Source organism: Dermochelys coriacea, chromosome 4 (assembly GCF_009764565.3).
Source record: "Dermochelys coriacea isolate rDerCor1 chromosome 4, rDerCor1.pri.v4, whole genome shotgun sequence".
NCBI classification, from domain to species: domain Eukaryota; kingdom Metazoa; phylum Chordata; order Testudines; family Dermochelyidae; genus Dermochelys; species Dermochelys coriacea.
Genome location: NC_050071.1, coordinates 55,567,252 through 55,585,916, shown reverse-complemented (window position 1 = coordinate 55,585,916; position 18,665 = coordinate 55,567,252). Strand labels below are relative to the sequence as shown.

General features: G+C 42.4%; 1 long non-coding RNA gene across 1 annotated transcript; it reads left to right on the top strand.

The window, feature by feature from the left end:
• The first annotated feature begins 9,438 nt into the window (after positions 1-9,438).
• LOC119854616 lies at positions 9,439-13,009 on the top strand. The gene is made up of 2 exons (XR_005292540.2): positions 9,439-9,702; positions 12,493-13,009. It is a non-coding gene; the product is annotated as an uncharacterized LOC119854616 (long non-coding RNA).
• Positions 13,010-18,665: the final 5,656 nt, after the last annotated feature.

Below are 18,665 nucleotides of genomic sequence, written 5' to 3'. Positions count from 1 at the left end.
GACTTACGAGGTTCAGATACTGTATTGTAGCTCAGGTGAGATTTGTATTCGCATCCAGTTTTTTTGAATATGTGACCAAGCCAACCTCTAACGCTCTTGAAGCTTTGCTCATCACTGCTCTCTAATCCCGGGTTTATAGAATGCCTCTCCTGCAGTGTTGAGACTTGCCTGGGGTCAACACCGAGATATTGTGACAATAGGCATGTTAAAAACTAGTAATCAGAGAGAGAGAAGGGTTGTGAACTTATAGTGGTTTAAGAGGAAGACTATATGAAGACATACGTGTTACAGAGTTGCTGTGAAAGCTTGCTTCTTAGAAGGCACCCCTCAGTATCGCTATCTGATGCTATAGAACATTTTTGCTTTGGCTTCATGAAAATGTAGAATGTTAAAAAAAATTAAGGTACCCCTCAGTATCGCTATCTGATGCTATAGAACATTTTTGCTTTGGCTTCATGAAAATGTAGAATGTTAAAAAAAATTAAGGCAAACGTGCATAACTTATTTATACATAAATTAGAATTTTCTCTGCAATTCGAGGGTGAAAGAGGCAGTTGAAGCAAAAGACTAGAAAGAGAAATAGAGACAGCCTGTTCAGGAGACAGCCAGAATAATCAGCTGGGTAGGTTTTCAGCTGCAAGCAGAGGGAACAAAACATCCATTGTTAAAGGCGGAGGGAGAATTGGAGGGTTCTAGACAGACTGACACTGAGACTAAGTAGGCCTGAGGAGACTCTTACAAGCTGTACAAACAGGGGTTGTGCTGAACCCTGTGTTAGCTCAAGGAATTAAGAGTTGATTTTTTTTCCCTAAAACTCAGATTGGCATTGGCCATGTGTATTTGTCAGGGAATAGGCCTGCGCTTGGCATCTTCTCAATATTGGGAGAGGACGGGAGTATACCTGAACAAAATTTACTCTATATAAATATTTAAATCTGCAACTGTGTAACACTTCAGGTGATGCAACTATTCTGTAGCCATTAAAGTTCAAGTTTAAAGTGTTGCATTCCTTAGGCCTTTCATTGGTTTGGCCATATTAGGGCTAGCAAACTGAGTACCTACTTGCAGAGTTTCCTCAGAATTATCCTGTTAGAGAATTGCTCCTCCCTGAGGAAATGACAGGGTGTTGGGACATCCACAGATGTCAGAGGCCAGCCTGAAATCCACAAGGGGAAGGACCAACAGCACAGAGAACAATTGCCTCCCTACTTGTCCCTAGCCTTTCCTCTCCTCCACAGACCTCTCACCTCAGCAGAGGAGTGGGGTTATTACTGGTCCTGCCAGCAAAAATTCTCAGGAGAATGCCTGCTTGGTAATTGGGAGAGTATGCCAGAGCACTCTTCTCCATGCTCCCAGGAGAAGAGAATGCAACAGACTGATGTTTTTCTACCCATGATGGATTTGGGAGCTTGCACCACATAGTAATTGTATGTGTGAATATTTGTTTAAAATAATTCCTGGTAGCATTCATATTCAGCAGTTTTTATCAACTTCAACAATATTTAGTGTGGTTTTTTTTTTAAAGCCCCAGCTCCTGGAATCATGGGTTTACATGAAAATCTCAGCTTTGGGTTTTTTGTTTTGTTTTTAATTTCTGGCTCTCATGGTTGTAGAGATAAGCCTGCAAACATGAACCCCAATGGCTGAAAAACCAGGAAGCAAATACCTCTACCATCACCATTTATTTTTAAAATCTAATGATTTTTAAGACAGTCTTATGATTGTCTGGGGCCTGACTCATGATTTTTGAATGATTAAGGTTAGCAATACTGCATATATTTTTGCTAACTCTTAAATGTAGTGCAGTATATCTAATACAAAAGGAATTTTGTACAAAAATGTTTTGATGTGGCATGATGAGCTTGGCCTGATCTATGTGTATGATTTTATCTTACTACTTCCCTTATTGAAAATATACTACATTAGCCTTCTACAGCAATCAGATTGGTGACAGTATGGTAACTTGCAATGTTTTGGAAAGTTACAGTAGAATACAATGTGTCTTTTATAAAGGCTGCTTGTGAGTCACATAGAAAAGTGTGGCAGGTCAGCACCATAAATAGGGGTTTTCTTTGATTCTGTCTAACATGAAAATTAATTTGGAACCCCAGATTTACTGGCAAAATAAAAAACCAGCATAAGTGTAAAATTTGTGAGTTATTTCTGTTTACTGACCTTAGATCATCTCTTGATGCTACTTTTCTATGTTATAATATCAAAGAATGCTTTGTAGGAGATACCGAACTTCTCCATCATTACCTATTAGAATGCCTGTGGATTCAGTCATACAGCCCATACACAGGCAAAACTCCTGTTGACTTCAATGGGCAGTCTCTCACTGATTCAAATTACTGTTCAATAAGAAAATAAAAATAACTGAATTCAATACAAATCCTATGTATGCTAAAGAACAATCTCCAAGCTCTCTTAAGCAAGTTTTAGACTTTAGATGCCTCAAAACAAATCTGAAAATTTCTCTTAAATTTTATCCCTTAATTTATTTTCCCCTTTATTTAAATCCCTCATTGTATTGTTTAAGGGTCAAGTACCAAATGCTTTACTCACTTTTTACTTGGTCCTTATTCAGACTTTCTGACAGCTTGGTCTAAGGATTTGTCCTGATATTTCTAAACAATAGATGAAAACTATCTAAAATAAGGTCTTTATTCATGGATAGCTTGAGCACTCACCAGTTCCACTAACGTCAGAGGGAATAGCAGGAGCGCAGTGTAGCTCAAGATCAGAGTCTAGTATCGTGTTGTAGAAGCTAACTATGTTAGCTAGAATCCAAACAAATATTTAGATGTAAGCTCCATGGAGCCTCTGGAACATATCCTTTTTTTGAACTCCATTAGAGATTTCACTATTGCTATTGATTTTACATGGAAGATGCTCAGATACTACAATGATGAGTGGCAGTATAAAACTGTTCGATTTTGTTTGTATCTCATTGTTTATTATGTAAAAGAAAGCAAATTGACATTTACTTAGGCTTCCAAAAGGCCTTTGACAAAAGGCTACTACAGAAGCTTTACAGAGGCAAAGTGTTATAGATGAAAAACTAGCTAGGAGACAAGTTAAAAGAGATTGAGATTGTTTATATAGAAGATTAGAAAGGACGTTAATAAGAGGATATGATAAAAAAACCGATATGAAATAACAAATGGTATAAATAACACAGATTGGGAACTATTTTTTTCTTGCCTCATAACAAGGGAACATCCAATGAAATTAAAAGGAGGGAGATTCAGAACCAATACAAGGAAATACTTCCCCACACAGTCTGAAATTAGACTTATTCAAATCTCAGTTTCTTTCTTCTGTATTATTATTCATCATGTTTATTATGGTAATTCCTAGGGACTAACTGAGACCGGGGCCCCATTGTACAAGGTACTGTACAAACACAGACCAGTATATAGCCTCTACCCGCAAAGAACTTGTGCTGATATACTTCCTACAAGAACACAGAAACCAGTACCTACGCCTGTCAATCTTTTTATTTGGATTATCATTGTTGAATGTACTGATATTCATGTGAGGAAGCATGTTCTAGCCTGCAAACCTAGGGCCCAGCTTCCAGAAAAGTTAACACTTGTGTTACACTTGTAACAACAACATCAATAGGAAAAGTCCCAAACACAACAGTTTTACTCAATGGAAAAAATAAAGGAGTAATTTAGCCATACAAGTCTTCATAGCACTTTGTATATAGAAGATTGTACCTGTTCTTTGGTTGGAAACCAAAGTGAGGCCCCTGAGTCATCCTCAGTCAACACTTCAAAGATTCTATGTTGTCAAATTTAAATAATGGTGGGGCGGGAAGCACTTCATTATTTTGTAATGTTTTATTATCCTGTTTGTGGCTCATAGCTCTCAAAACAGTCTTTGTTTTAAAAACAACGAGGAGTCCTTGTGGCACCTTAGAGACTAACTAATTTATTTGGGCATAAGCTTTCATGGGCTAAAACCCACTTCATCAGATGCACTTAGTTCCAAAAGACATTGTGACTAGCTGATAGTTCTGTTAGATCAGTTTATCTCCTATTTGAATAAATTCTGACTCTTGTGATCTGCTTTGTTTCTGGTAGGAAATTTTTGGGAAAATGTCCTGTTGCTTACACTGGGTCATCTAAATCAGTGTTGTGAGCCCACTTGCTGCCAACACATCTTCAGCGCCACATCCATTGGTTGCAGACCTAATCCATATAGGGGTGAAAATGGTGAAGCTGCCAGTGAAGTGACTGAGAACTGGATTTTCCGTTTTGAAGAAAATTCCATGAGTTCAAAATTGTTCATTCTGGAATGGAGCAAAATCCACAAGCTGAAATTTCCCACAAAAAATTTCTGCAAAAAAAAGTTTTATGTTGATCTAAATGTTTTATTTATTTTATATTTATTATATAAATTATATTATATTATGTTATATTATTTTATATAAAATATAAATGTTCCATTATGATTTAAACATTTTAAAGTGTTTATAATAAAAAAAATTTCAAAATGAAAAGTGGTTTCAAAATGAAAACATTTAATTAGAAAGGTATCCATTTTGTTTACACAGAAGTTTACAAAAAAGTCAAACTCAATCACTTTTCACCTAACTAGCTTTTGACCTATAACAACACTTTGCCTCACCTCATGATTACTAAGCTTCTTTGGTAGCCTCTTGTGTGGGACCTTTGTCAAAGACCTTTTGGAAGCCTGAATACATTTCAATCGGCTTTTTTACTCACTAAGCGGTGAGATACAAACAAATCTGTCTATCTTATAGTTTTATATTGCCACTTCTGATTAAATCATCCACTCTTGATTGACACATTTTTGTTTATTTATTTTTAAATAACAAATAAAAAGGCACATGTCCAAGGCTCAAGGTGACCTAACACATCATTAATACAATTAAATCTCAGCAGTATTAAAATAAATTTAGCAGGAACTCAGCCAACAAGACATCTACAATAACTCATTCTGTCTCCATCTAGGAAGCATACCTTTAGACCTCTTCAAAACTCTATCAATAGTTATCTTTTGCAGCATGCTTAGGTCACTGGATTTGGACTATTTTGAACCAAGGGGAGGTTCAGAAGCAAGTTTGATACCTTTAGTACAATTCTTACAGATATAATGTGGAGCATATAACTACAGCGATAGCCATGTCAATTTTTTTGAGCTAAATACACATCTATAGCACGCTTCATGATGACTCCTGTATGAAAGGTTCAGAAACTTTTGTGTTTATAGCTCCAAGCACTTTTCTTATTACACAGTATCAGCAAATTTAGCATCAGTCCTGAAGAATTGTGCTTGGGGTGTGTGAATAAAATCAATGTAATTATACCATAAAATGCAAAAATACTACTGGAATGCAAAGTAGTTGTTCTATAACACTCAGGAGCCAGAAAATGCAAAACTCTAGTTTGAATATTCAGACTTAACTCTGCCCCCATGCACATATATATTGCATTGTTAATTATTTGATTACACATTATTTCTCAAGTACAATGTCACACTTTCTTCCCCTCCTACAAACACAGGATACTTCTACACTTCAAGTATGTACATGTCTGAGACAGTAGGCACATACTGGGCAGCTAGCCCCTCCTACCACTGTGGCTACACTCTCTTTTTAACATGTTAGCTTGGTCAAAGCTAGTGCAAGTATGTCTCCTTGAGTTGGAAATTACACCTCCAAGTGTAGACATACTCTGAAATATTTGTGTGTATCTAAGATGTGAAATTTGAAGCTAGGGTAGAACTCATTGAGTCATATAAGATACTGCATTATTGCACATCATGGTGAATTACAGTCAGTTTTTTATGTCTTATTATCAGCTGTAACCTAGAAATCACATCAGTTGCAGCTGTCACTCCTGAGAGCCATCAAACAGCCACATCACTCTGACCAGAAGGCACTGTGAGCTGAATTTCTTTACTTTTCATTTCTCTTCTGGTTGGTCAATGCTATCGTAACTGTAAAGAAAGTACTTGTTTCTTGATGGAAAACAAAATCACAAAATAGTAGATACTGCCCCTCCTTTACCCATATCCGACACTTAAGAATCTAGATAGTTTGCCCCAAACTGGTTCCATGCTGAAAGATTACCTGGGTGGCAAGAGAAAGCTTTCTTGATTAAAATTGTTACTCTGCATAGACTATAGTAAATCAATAATATATTCTCTCTCTCTCTCACGTTAGATTCTCCAATGTTCCTCCCTTCCTCTGGCTATTTTTATGGCTCCTTCAGTACAGGAAATGAATTCCTCATTTATCATGTATTGATGTGTTCAAGGAAAATACATTGTAAGAAGTATTTCACAACTTTAATATGGGTGCACATTTCTAAGTCTCTCTTCCAAAACAAGGTTCTCATGTTTTTTTGCATTTTGCTATCTTTTAAAAAGAGAAAGCACTTAGCCCCTTGAGACTCTTCAGAATGGCCTTCTCATCGTAGACTACATGCTTTGATTTCATTTTACTTCAGGCAAAAGAAGTTGGAACCATTCATTATTTTTTCCTCTCCACCCTATTATTCCATCTTTCAAGGAAAGTTTCTGAAGTAGAGGGAAGGAGATGAATTTCTTTCTAATTATGACATAAGAGATGAGGCTTGAGTATAATTCCTGATCCATAGGGCTGCAAACTTTGAAGAATCTCATACCCAGAGCCAAATCTTGTGGCTCAGGACCATCTGTAATATGACCTGTAAAATCTGTCAAATCTAAGGACAGAATTTGCTAGCAGAGAACAGCTTCCCTTCTAGAATACTGAATTTGACATTTTGTGATAAATGTAACATTATATATTCTAGATGTTATTCTCCATAGGGAATTTATCAGAATCATATTTGCATGCTTATATCTGACCAGGGAATCCTATTCCATAGAAATCTTGCCAAAGCATAGCCAGTTTTGTTCTTGTCAAGATGGATAATGTGCTAGCAATATAATATAGAGAATCTGTGCCACGTAAACCAGGAATTCAGAGCACAAACCATTGGACCCACAGGAGAGGTTTGTTTTATCTGAGCTTGGAAGAAATGGACCTATGAAAACAAACCAATTTGCTTCCAATCCAAATGATCAACTGGAGAGATTCTTAGGGAAAAGACCAGAAACAGATGTCGGTGCCTTTTCTCCAGGATTGCAGGCCAGTCAGTTCCGTTTGCAGTTTTCTCCCTTTATGATAAAACCTCATGTTCTCATCCAGATCAGGCAAAGGAAAGCCCTGAAGTAATTTGACACCCATTTGGCTTCATTATCCCTCCTTCCTGCATATGCTGAATGAGTTACCAGTCCTCTTTACTATGGGGCATGCATTTACAGCACTTCCAGTAAATAATCTCATTAGAAATATTTTCTTACTTCTGTAAAAGGAACATTTATCTATGGGGATTTTAGACTTCCATGTTTGGGAAGTAAAATTCAACCCCTGGAACAAAGATGGCTTATGTATCAGCTTCATCAACATTGTGTATAGTGCATTACTTGGTTTTACAATGCAAGGATTAACTTTTAGGATTTAAAACTCAGTCCATAGCACTGGGTTAATGTATTGGCTTTTCACAGGTTAAATGGGTTAAAAAAATGTGACTCCACTCACAAGTGAAAAATGAGTTTGGCAGTCTGAAATGATTCTCCTGCTCAGGGGCAGCGAGTTATATGCACCCGTGGTGCCCATGCTCCGGGAAATTCAGGGCCCGAGGGGCCCGGCTCCGCAAATGTTCCCAGCCCCACCTACCTGCCTCCCCTGGAGCATCCCTGCCTGTGCCGTGGGCAGTAGGTTGCTGCCCTGCTGCTCCATGCTGCACTCCCTTGCCGGCCACTGCCGCCTACAAAAGGGAGTGGTGCCAGCAGCAGGAATCACCATCTGCAGAACAAGGAGGCGTACACATGATGGCAGCCCCCTCTCCTGGCACCCACCACAGGTGAGGTGAGGGGGCTTCCTGGACCTGAGAGGGGCCCGGCCCCTAGAAGCAAATGCAGTGCTGGTGCCTGGTGAGTGTGCTGCCAGGGGAGTGGAGGGGAGCCTCCCGCAAAGCTCGCTGCTGCTGGCAGGGAGAGGGTTGGGGGGGACTGTGGAGTCCTACTCTCTGGCAACAGCCCTGGGGCAGCCTGCCTGCATCCCGAACTCCTCATCCCAAGCCCTGCCCCATCTCAGAGCCCACACCCCCAGCCAGAGCCCTTACCCCCCCCACAACCGAACTCTCTGTCCCAGCCCTGACCCCCTCCTGCACCCTGAACCCCTCATCCCTGGCCCCACCCTGCAACTCTCACCCCTTCTCCCCAACCCTCTGCCCCAGCCCTGAGCCCCCTCCCATACTCCAAATCCCTCTGCCCCACCCCATTAATTTTGTTATGTGCACCAATATGCGGGGGGGGGGGGACAGGACTTGGACCAATTCTGGGCACCACCAAAAATTATACAAACCTGCCACCCTGCTCCTGCTTTCTATATCTCACAGTTTGGCAGACCTTGCTCAAGGAAAATCAGGGACTAGAACTATCCCTTACTTTCAAGAAGGCCAAAATCACCCCTTTGTACTAAAAGGTAAATAAAGGTATTGTTTATTTTATATTGTTACAACTCTCTCAAGATTTACAGGTTTTATCAAGTACCACTGTGATCAGTTCTTCATCTTGATCACTGACTTTGCGAGGCAATATCTCTTCCATAGGGTGTGGAGATTCAAGAGTGATGCAAGATGATCTATGCCCTTCAGAATCTGAATAGAGTCCTGGCTCCCTGATGTTTTGGACAGTGGAGAGGCTTAATGTTGTAAAAGTCTATAGGATAAAAAGGAAGTTTTAAATTTATTTTTAATCTATTGAGGCATATTCTTCATTTACTTTAATAATGAACCTTGGAGTTAAAGTGAGAACTGTTTCCAATGTTGGTTTTTCCTATATAAATCAGACAATTTTTGTGGAAGAAACTTCTATCCCTGTTAAATATCAGCAGTGGAATTCTGACCCTAAGAAAGTCATTGCAAGTTTTACCATTTACTTCTCTGAGGCTAGGATTTCATCCCATATGTCTGGCCAAACTTGTGTATCTCTTTTGTAGCTCAGTGTCTTGAAAATATGACAGAAAACAACATAACTAATAAAGATTACTTGCACATTGCTCCCTTTGTGTAACCCCGTACACATCTACTTAAGTTTTATGGCCAGATCCTCAGCTCATATATGCTCCAATTATTTTAATTGTGCTATGATAATTTACAAAGGTTGAGGGTCTGTTCTCTAATGTTTTGGATTAATTCAAGTAGGGTTTTGTTTGTTTGTTTTTGTTTTTGTTGTGCATAATCCAGTAGAGGTTGTCAGTGCAATAGATTCAAAATAAATATTACTGGAGCGGGGTGGTCACCCGCTCCTTTCCAGTGAGGCTTAAAACAGTCCTGGGAGAGGGCTGGGGCAGGGGAAAAGCTGGGCTGATTGGCAGAGCAGCTGCAGCTGGGGCCACACCCCAACCAGACCCAGCTGGCCCTATAAAGGTCAGGGAAGCCAGGAGCTGAAAGAACTCTTTCTAGCTTGTGGAGGGAGAGGGGCCTGGTTGCTGGAAAGCTGAGTGTATATCTGAAGTGGAGCAGGGCTGGGGGAAGGCCAGAGGAGCTGGGGGCGTTCTGGCCTGGAAACCCCTCAGGCTGCAGGCCTAGAGTAAGGCCCAATAGGTCCTGGAGTTGCAGGGGGCAGCCAAAGGTAAGCAAAGGCAGCATGTCCAACCCCTCCTTTCCTCCCCTGGCCTATGATGAGTGGCATTTACATTGTAGTTGGGAATGGGGGATGGTTGAGGATTGGCAGTGGCTATAGACTGAGGTGGAGATAGAGAGTGGGGGTTCCCCAGGAGGGGAGATCCAGATCCAGATCTGTGTGTACTGCAAGAGGACAGAATCCTGAGGAAAGGGGCACTGGGGTCCAGGAGGGACTCGAGGCCCAGTGGCAAGTGGGACACTGGCCTGCAGAGAATGTTCCAGAGGCTGGAATGCTAATTCCCTGGATGACCAGCAGGAGGTGCCACAAGGGTGAGTCCTGCCCTGTGACATTGTGGTGGAGAATGTGGGCATAGGTGGTCTACCCCAAATGCAAGGAGCAGGGCAAGGATGACATGACTATTGCCCAGAGACTGAGACACTGGGGTTGATGGATCCCGGTTACCCCAGATGCAGTCCCTGGTTGGGCCCCTGTGTTGGCACCTTGGCGGATGGGGTCTGAGGATCTGGGAGGCCCAACAGGGAATATGGGTGGTGCACTGGGCCCTCTATGAACAGGTGGGCCAGCTGGTGAGGGAGCAGCGGGCCCTGGTGAAACTCCTCCAGAGGGAGTTTTGGAGGAGCTACCGACAGCAGAACGGGAAGCCGAGCACCAAGGCCAGGAGGCTGGTGGAAGGATATGGGGCTTGCTATGCCTGTGGACAGATGGGGCATTTAATATGGGACTGTCTCCATAGGGGTGGGGGGCAGGGTGCCACAGCCCCAGCAGGGACAAGGAGAGGTCCCAAGGACAGTTGACCAGGTGAAGGAACCCAGGTGGCTGCTGACCTGTTGGGCCTGTGAACGACAGGGCCATATGCAGTGGACATGCCCAAGTCCAACATGGAAGGTCCATGTCAGTCCCAACAAGGTGATAGGACCCCAACTGGAACAGGGGAAGCCATGGGCAGCACGGAGATGGAGTGTCTGCCAGAGGTGCTGGGTACCAGGTCATGTTTGGAGGCACTGCCCCCTCAGAGGGATGGAGGAGCGACAGGAGGAGGTGCCTGTGAGCCCAGGAGGGGCAAAACTAGACCAGGCAGCGGCAGTGACTGGGACGGAGGGGACCCTGAAGGAGGTTGGGACCCAGACCATCACAAAGCCAGTTGCTGGGAAGGAGACCCAGACCGAGGAGCCCCAGCAAGAGGCTGGGACTCAGACGATGGTGGAGAAGGTAGCTGTGGGAACCCAGACCCTGAGAGAAGAGGGCCTGGGGGACCCTGACCTACAGGCACAGCTCAAAGCAGCGGAGCTAGCCCACCAGCAGGCAGAGGCAAGTGCCCAGGAAATGGCCTGAGCCTGGGAGGCCTCAGAAAGGAAGTGTGTGAGCCTGTAGGGGTGATCCTGGAGGGCTAACTTTGGGGAACCCAGGCCAAAAGGCCCCCCTTCTCCCCACAGGTGGGGGTTTTGAGGGGGTGTGTGTGGCAGGGTGGTCACCTGCTCCTGCCCTGAAGGGCTTAAAACAGCCCTGGGAGAGGGCTGGAGCAGGGGAAAAGCTGGGCTGATTGGCAGAACAGCTGGAGCCATGCCCCAAACAGACCTAGCTGGCCCTATAGAGGTCAGGGAAGCCAGGAGCTGAAAGAACTCTTCCTCTAGCTTGCTGAGGGAGAGGGGCCTGGCTGCTGGGAAGCTGAGAGTACTTGCGGTGGAGCAAGTCTGGAGGAAGGCCAGAGGAGCTGGGGGAGCTCTGGCCTGGAAACCCCCTAGGCTGCAGGCCTAGAGTAAGGCCAAATTGGTACTGGGGTTGCAGGGGGGAGGGAAAGGCAGCAGGTCCTAACCCCCCCCTTACCTATGATGAGTGGCACTTGCACTGCAGTCTACCCCAGAGAATGGGGGCTAGTTGAAGACTGGAAGTGGCCATAGACTGAAGAGAGCTGGGGATGGGGGGGGTTCCTGAGGAGGGGAGATGCAGATCTGTGGGATACTGCAAGGGGGCAGAACCCTGAGGAAAGGAGCACTGGGATCCAGGAGGGACTTGGGGTCCAGCAGCAAGCAGGACACTAGCCTGCAGAGGGCACTCTGGAGGCTGCAATGCTAATTCCCTGGATGACCAGCAGGAGGTGCCGCAGGGGTGAGTCCCGTGACAGTTACAATGGACTATTAGTAAGGAAACAAATCTCCCTATGGCATGAAATTGGCAAAACTCCGAGTTTTCTGTAAATCTGTTGCAACATGAAATGCATAGTAACAATACTTGACTCCTATACTTTGATCTGTAGATCTCAAAGTGGTTGACAAATTGTGACCCTCAAAGCTGACTGGCAAAGTGTTCATTGGTCTGTAACAGCTACTCCTATCAGGCCTAACAAACTCACTATGCTTAACAGACTGCATTCATAGTATTTACCCCAAAAAGGTGACTAGTATTTACCCCAAAAAGGGTTGTGTGAGGTGTCGAATGGAAGTTTACATCCTACTAATCATCATAATTTGTTCTGTGATGTATGTGCAGGTGATATTTAAAAAAAGAAAAGGAGTACTTGTGGCACCTTAGAGACTAACAAATTTATTAGAGCATAAGCTTTCGTGAGCTACAGCTCACTTCATCGGATGAAGTGAGCTGTAGCTCACGAAAGCTTATGCTCTAATAAATTTGTTAGTCTCTAAGGTGCCACAAGTACTCCTTTTCTTTTTGCGAATACAGACTAACGCGGCTGCTACTCTGAAACCTGTCATTATGCAAGGGTGATATTTAAGAAGTTGTATGTATTGAAATTGCATTTTAGAATCTGTATCACAGGAAGAGTTGGCAAACTGGTCTTGCCAGTTGAAGATGTGCAACCACCTGCCTTGATTCATATGTAAATTGAGCATGGTAAAGCCAACACAAAGGAAATCTTATTTATATGTGAAAGTCAACAAGAAAAGCAGGTTGACTGGTGGTGGGGAGAAACAAACAGGAGTATGGGAAGACACCTTGGAGCCTGCAGACCAGGAAGAAAACCACAAGAAGTCAACCTGACTCTGGACAAAAACAATGGACTTTGAGGTATTGAAGGAAAGCACAATGATCCCTCTTTTTGTCGTGCATTTGAGAGGGTAACCAGACAGTGCTGTTATGCCCATGAAAACAGGATCTCCACCAACCTTGGTTGAAATGCCGCAAGAAAGAGCGTGGGTGAGAAATTGCTTTGGACAAGATCAGCCTGTTAAAGTTTTTTAGTGTGTTGTACTTTTGTTTTTTAACCTGTTGTTACCTTTGCTCACTATCTCAAGTCATTACCTTTGTTAATAAACATATTTGTTTGCACTATAAATAGATTACAGTGCTGTGGTGTTAGTTTGGAGCTGACACTTGGTTGAATCAAACGAGCTGATGCATGTATCCTATTCCCTTGAGAGTAGTGAATCTGGTCATTACTGTGAGTGTTTGGTGACAGGGCTGGACACTACAGGCAATGCTTCTGAGGAGTTCAGGGTCTGGGATACACAAAGTATTTACCTGCAAAGCAAAATAGGGGCTGGCAGAGCCCAGAGGAGAGAGCTTGAGCAGCTGAAGGGCTGGCAGTGTTAGGGAGCCGAAGTCCAGCTACAAGAAACTCCTCACTGGAGGCAGCAGGGTAGCACGGTGGCTCATTGTCCTGGACACCTAAAGGAAAGTGGCACAGATGGGGGCACTGAGGCACAGAAAGGTGAAGTCCCTTGACTTAGGTCACAGAGAAGGTGAGTAGTACAGCTAGAAGCAGAAACCAAATCTCTTGGCTCTGTCTAGGGTGCTCTCCGTTGGAATCTGCTGCCTACTTTATATAGTTTACACAATATATGCAATATAATAAAGTGATATGTTGATGCACCTAGCATATTGCATTAAAGATTGTAGAGGTTTCTGTGGACTAGAAAACTACTGATGCAGTCAGTAAAACTAACCTGCTCTCCTTACAAATCTGTGGGTGGGCCACTGTGGATTCACAATTCTAGCTTATCTGGCAAATTTCTACAGTAGACATGACTATTTTTCCCTCCCCATTTTGGCCAAAACAGTACCTTATCTATGGCAATTTGAAACCACTTAAAATATCCATAAAGCAAGAGAACTTTCATGATCTGCAAAGTTTATCAGAGATCAACCAAATAACTTTAGCTAAGTGATTTGTGTCTTTTTTAACAAAAAAAAAAAAAAAATTTAAAGCTTCAAGCAGTCTTGCTTAATATCACCTTAAGCTTATTACATATTTTTTCCCTAAAGTCTTCAGATGACTTTGTGCCTTAACATCAAACCACAGAGGAAATTGAATATCTAATCATTGTAAATCAGTGAACTCTTTAAGCATGCGCACGCACACACCTCACTGAGGCAGCAGACAAGTGTCAGCAGTTCAAGTGTCTATTACTTTTCAAAAATGTTAGTTAAATAAAGCTACCCATACAAACCTAGGAACTGTGGAGTTAATAGTGAATTTGCCAGGCAGGGACCCACTTATCTTAACTCTGTTTCTGGAGCAATGCCCTGAAAATAAAACACAAACCAGACACATGCACTACCTTAACCATCCAAACAAACAGGTAGGCTCCACCTCCGTAAGCAGAAAGTAAATCAGCCCTGCAAGCTGTATAAGGCTTCTCAGGGATCCCATAATCCTTACAAACACTAGGAAGCTTGTCACTGTCTTGTACATGTAAGGCCCCTTCCCCCCCACAATGTCTAGGTGTGTAGGAGGTTTTGGCAGCACTGCAGAGTGAGCTTTCATAGTGAGTTGTAAAGTGCAGCAAAATCTAAGTAAATGAATGAACAGCTCTGCATTGCCTGAGAAAGTAGCACTTCCATGAATTCTGTTGCAAATGAATCTCCTTTTGTTCGCTGCACCGTTACCTTCCCAGAGGAAGCTCACTAGATGGAGCATGAAGGGAAAGAGCTAGTGCTTCCTCCCCCTTCTGTGCCATGAGCTACTCCTATTCTCCCATTGCCTCAACAAAAGATAGCTCACACTTTCATTGGGGTTCAGGGGGGAGAATAACAGGCATATGGAGTGGGATATCAGCCAGAGAGTGTTTTTGGGGCTCAAAGACATTGTGGTGGTGGGTGGGTGCCTTGCTTAAGGGGCAGCAGGGATGTCAGGAGCAGAGGAACTGAGGTAAGAAAGGGCTACTCAGGAGCCACTCAGAGGTGCAGCAGGGGAAAGCACTAGTTCTTCCCAGCCTTTGCCACCCATCTGGTTTGTCAGAAATGAGTCCAGTTACTGCAAACCACAAAGGCTTGTCTGGTAGAAAAGAGGTGGGTAAATACACCCCCAGAATTAAATATAGATATGATATTTCCCTGATTCTCCATACAGAAGAAAGCTGTCCTTTATACTTAAGAGTACTGTAGTTTGCTAAAGATCCCCACCTGGGTTAGCTGAAGAGCAGTACCATTTGGAGTTGGCATCAATTTTTATTTCTTATCCTAATTGACATATTTTCTTCCTTTAATGAAAAAATGAGGCTCCATACTATAGGCCTCAACTAACATTTCTCTAAATCTATATTGCTCTGCTTTTATACTTTCAGTTGGCTCAGGATCACAAACATGGATCTTGCTCAGCATATGGCTTTGATGTGGATTTATAATTCTGCATCTCAGAAATGTGTTTGACCAGGCGATGGGAATCCTTAAATGTTGCTAAGTCAAGGTTTCAGGTACACTGTAATAGCCTATTAGTCCCTGTCTGACCTGTAAGTGAACTGATCCTCTTCTAAGCTGGAAATATCATGCTCTAAAGCACAGTTATGTTTGTGCAATATACCCCATGGTGCTGGAACTACAGGTGTGGGGGGTGCTGCAGAACCCTCTGGCTTGAAGTAGTTTCCATTATACACAGGATTTACAGTTTGGTTCATTGGCTCTCAACAGCCCTACTATACAAATTGTTCCAGCACCCCTGATATTCCCTAAGGATCTGTTTGTGTTCAACCCTTTAAATAGTATATAAGACAATCAACCAGTCATCCCATCAAAATACACACACTAAGGAGAAGAGATGTATGCAAACATTGGCCAAGGTGGGCTGTATATCCTCAAAAAAATAATCAAGTATTATCACCCCTGATCCTATTCAGCTCTTAGTTATCTGCTTCAGCTTTGGGTCATTAAGAGTAGACTGGAAGGAGCTTTTTGTATAAGATGTTTCACTTTTTGATATTCTTCAGAATAGATGAGTAATAAAACCAACATCTTTGCAGAGTTTGTTTTCCCAGTGATAGTGTACTAATGACTCAGAAGACAAAATATTACATGTCATGTTTTATTGACTGCAATTCTATTATAGAATTGAATTTAAACGCAACTTTGCAATTTCATTGCTGGCAATGTCATACAATAACATACTTTCTGTGCTGTCTTGGTCTAATCTGAAATGAATACTTGTGGTTTTTGTGTTTTTGTTTTGTTTGTTTTTTCTCTTTGCTATCTTCCTGCAAGTTCACAGCATCTAGGACAGTGACCATGTTTTACTTTTTTTTTTTTTTTTTTAAAGCAGGCTCAGTTCCTGTCCAAACACAAAGTGTGAGCATTTTTTGTTTGGTTGGCTTTTTGGTTTTTTTTTCTTTTTTGAAAGAGGACATTTCAGTTTTTGGAACATTATTGCTACTGAGGCTTCAAAAATTCCCGTAATTAAACACCATACAGGCTAACTGAAAGATGCCTGCTTTATACATCCACCAATCATCCTTGCAAAAGACTTTCCCCAGTGATGAGCTAGCATCTTACAGTGCTAGATATGCATAAGTAGAATAGGGTGAGAGAAAGCTGAGCCACTGTGAAGTAGAGAATCAAGGTCCCTTTGGACAATTTTAATATTAACTGTAATGAGGGTGTTCCACACCTAGATACTACTTGGTGTGTTTTGTTTGCCTATTTACAGTTAATTTCCTCCCCTTTACTCTCATTTCAGCTCTGTTGTCTTTCCCCTCTGGTAGTATTTTTCTCTTTCACACTTTCCCTTTTCTTGGGGAGGGAAAGAGGAGGGACCAAACTTTCCCTCTTTTCCAGACTGGAGAAGCTTCTACTTTCTTTGTTCGTTCTTTCTTTGTCTCCCATTTCCCCTCTGATTCCCTTCCCCTTCCCCACCTTCTTCGCTCTCTGATCTCTTTGTTTTCCACACATCTTTCTTCCTCTGCTTCCCCATAATTTTTCCCCAGTGCAGCTCAGCTTCTCTTCTCCCTACCCACAGCAGCAGGCAATGTAGATGGGAGTTCACCAGCTTGATTCTATCCCTCAGTCCTTATTCCAAGGCTCCCCACCCTGATCACAACAAAAAGCCAATGCACAGCCAGTCTATTTCCAACCACTGCTTTCAACAGCTTTTAATTCCTTGGTGAGCTGGGGGAGAGGAATCATGAAAACTGCTCCAGCCCACCCAGAAGTTGGCCACGTGGATGAGGGAGCTCTCACCACATGACATGGAAAATTGCGGGGGGGGGGAAGAGCTGAAACCCTTTCCTATCAGCACAGCCCTTCTAGGTACATACTGTTTTACAGATGAGTGAAATGAGGAATAGAGAAGGCGAGTGACTTGGCGAAGGTCACACAACAAGTGGCTGGCAAAAATGGGAACAGAAGCCAGGCTTCCTGATTCCCAGTCCTCTGCTCAAACCCATAACCCCCACCAATTTTTAGAAATTAAAAAGCTTTTATGCCATATTGCTGAAAGCAATATTTGTCCTGTTTATAAATCAAAATGAACAATCAACAAGTGGCTTCTCCTGCATTAATTCCATCTGACTCTCGCTGTATCCTTTGAAAGAGAGGAATAGTTCTATTTTATTCTGATTTGTTCTGGTATATTGACACTGTGTTTAAATTAAAACTCTCTTTCATTTGTATGAGATTTCCTGGTCCTGCTTGTCAGCTACGGGGCATTGTAGGAAATTATGCGATAAGAATCCATTCTGCAGAGAGCTAGCCTAAAGTAAGGTGGTGAGTTGTGCCTCTCTGTTTTTAGGGAGAAGCCTGCTTGGTGTCTGTCTCTATTTTGGGGTTCTTGTGTGTATCATTTTGAATGATAAGAAATAAAGTAGTGTTATGTCACAATCTTCCAGGAAGATATTTTATGTTTGTATTCAGCTTCTCTGTGTGCATGCTGTGAATATAACATTGGCTTCTCTAGTTTCCTTCATGCATTTCTGAGGAGGCCAGACTGGTCAATTTTTCTCTGTTGCAAACATGTTCTTTGTTTTGTCTCTCACTCACAGACGTTTATGCCATTGCTTAATATGCAGCAAATTGCCTGTTTCATCCATGTTCTTGTGTTTCTCGAATTTCATGGTGTTTACACAGCAACACAAAGTATATAGCATTCCCAGACCCAGCCCAATTCTTCTGTGTCACAATACAAGTGAGTCTAACTGCCATCAGTGAGAACTCCTTGTATTATGTGATGGGGGAATCAGTCTGTGGTTCCAGCCAGCAAACCTGGAGCTATAAAAATTGGACTCTAGATTCTCTCTCCCTTGAAGAAGGAAAAATCCCTAGTTAGCAACAGCTCATCTTACCTTTTGCCTGTTACCTAATATAGGATAATGAAAATTAGGATCAACATTTATACTAATGCATTTAAGACATTAATCCCATTGAAGCTACTTTCAGTAAGTTTAAGCTTTAGGACAATTCCCTGTTAATTGCAAGGGCTTATACTGTGGATGTCACTTTATCTTAAAATACACCATGCTCTGAAGGATATGGAAATGCCCTGACAAAACTGGATTATAAAAACTTGTTTTTAAAGCAATTTAAATATAGGTTATTTTCTATCATCGTGCCTTGTCTCTGTTTCCACGTAAAGGATGGGGCTGGGGTACTGCTCCCGTTATGAGGGAGACAGGAGCTAATAGCAATGCTAATTGAATAGTCAGGCCCAATCCCAACTTTTGTGTGAGTCCCTGCCTTTTGAAGAGGGCTCGCTCACTTCTTGAGAGGAAAGAGTCCTCGGGACCAAA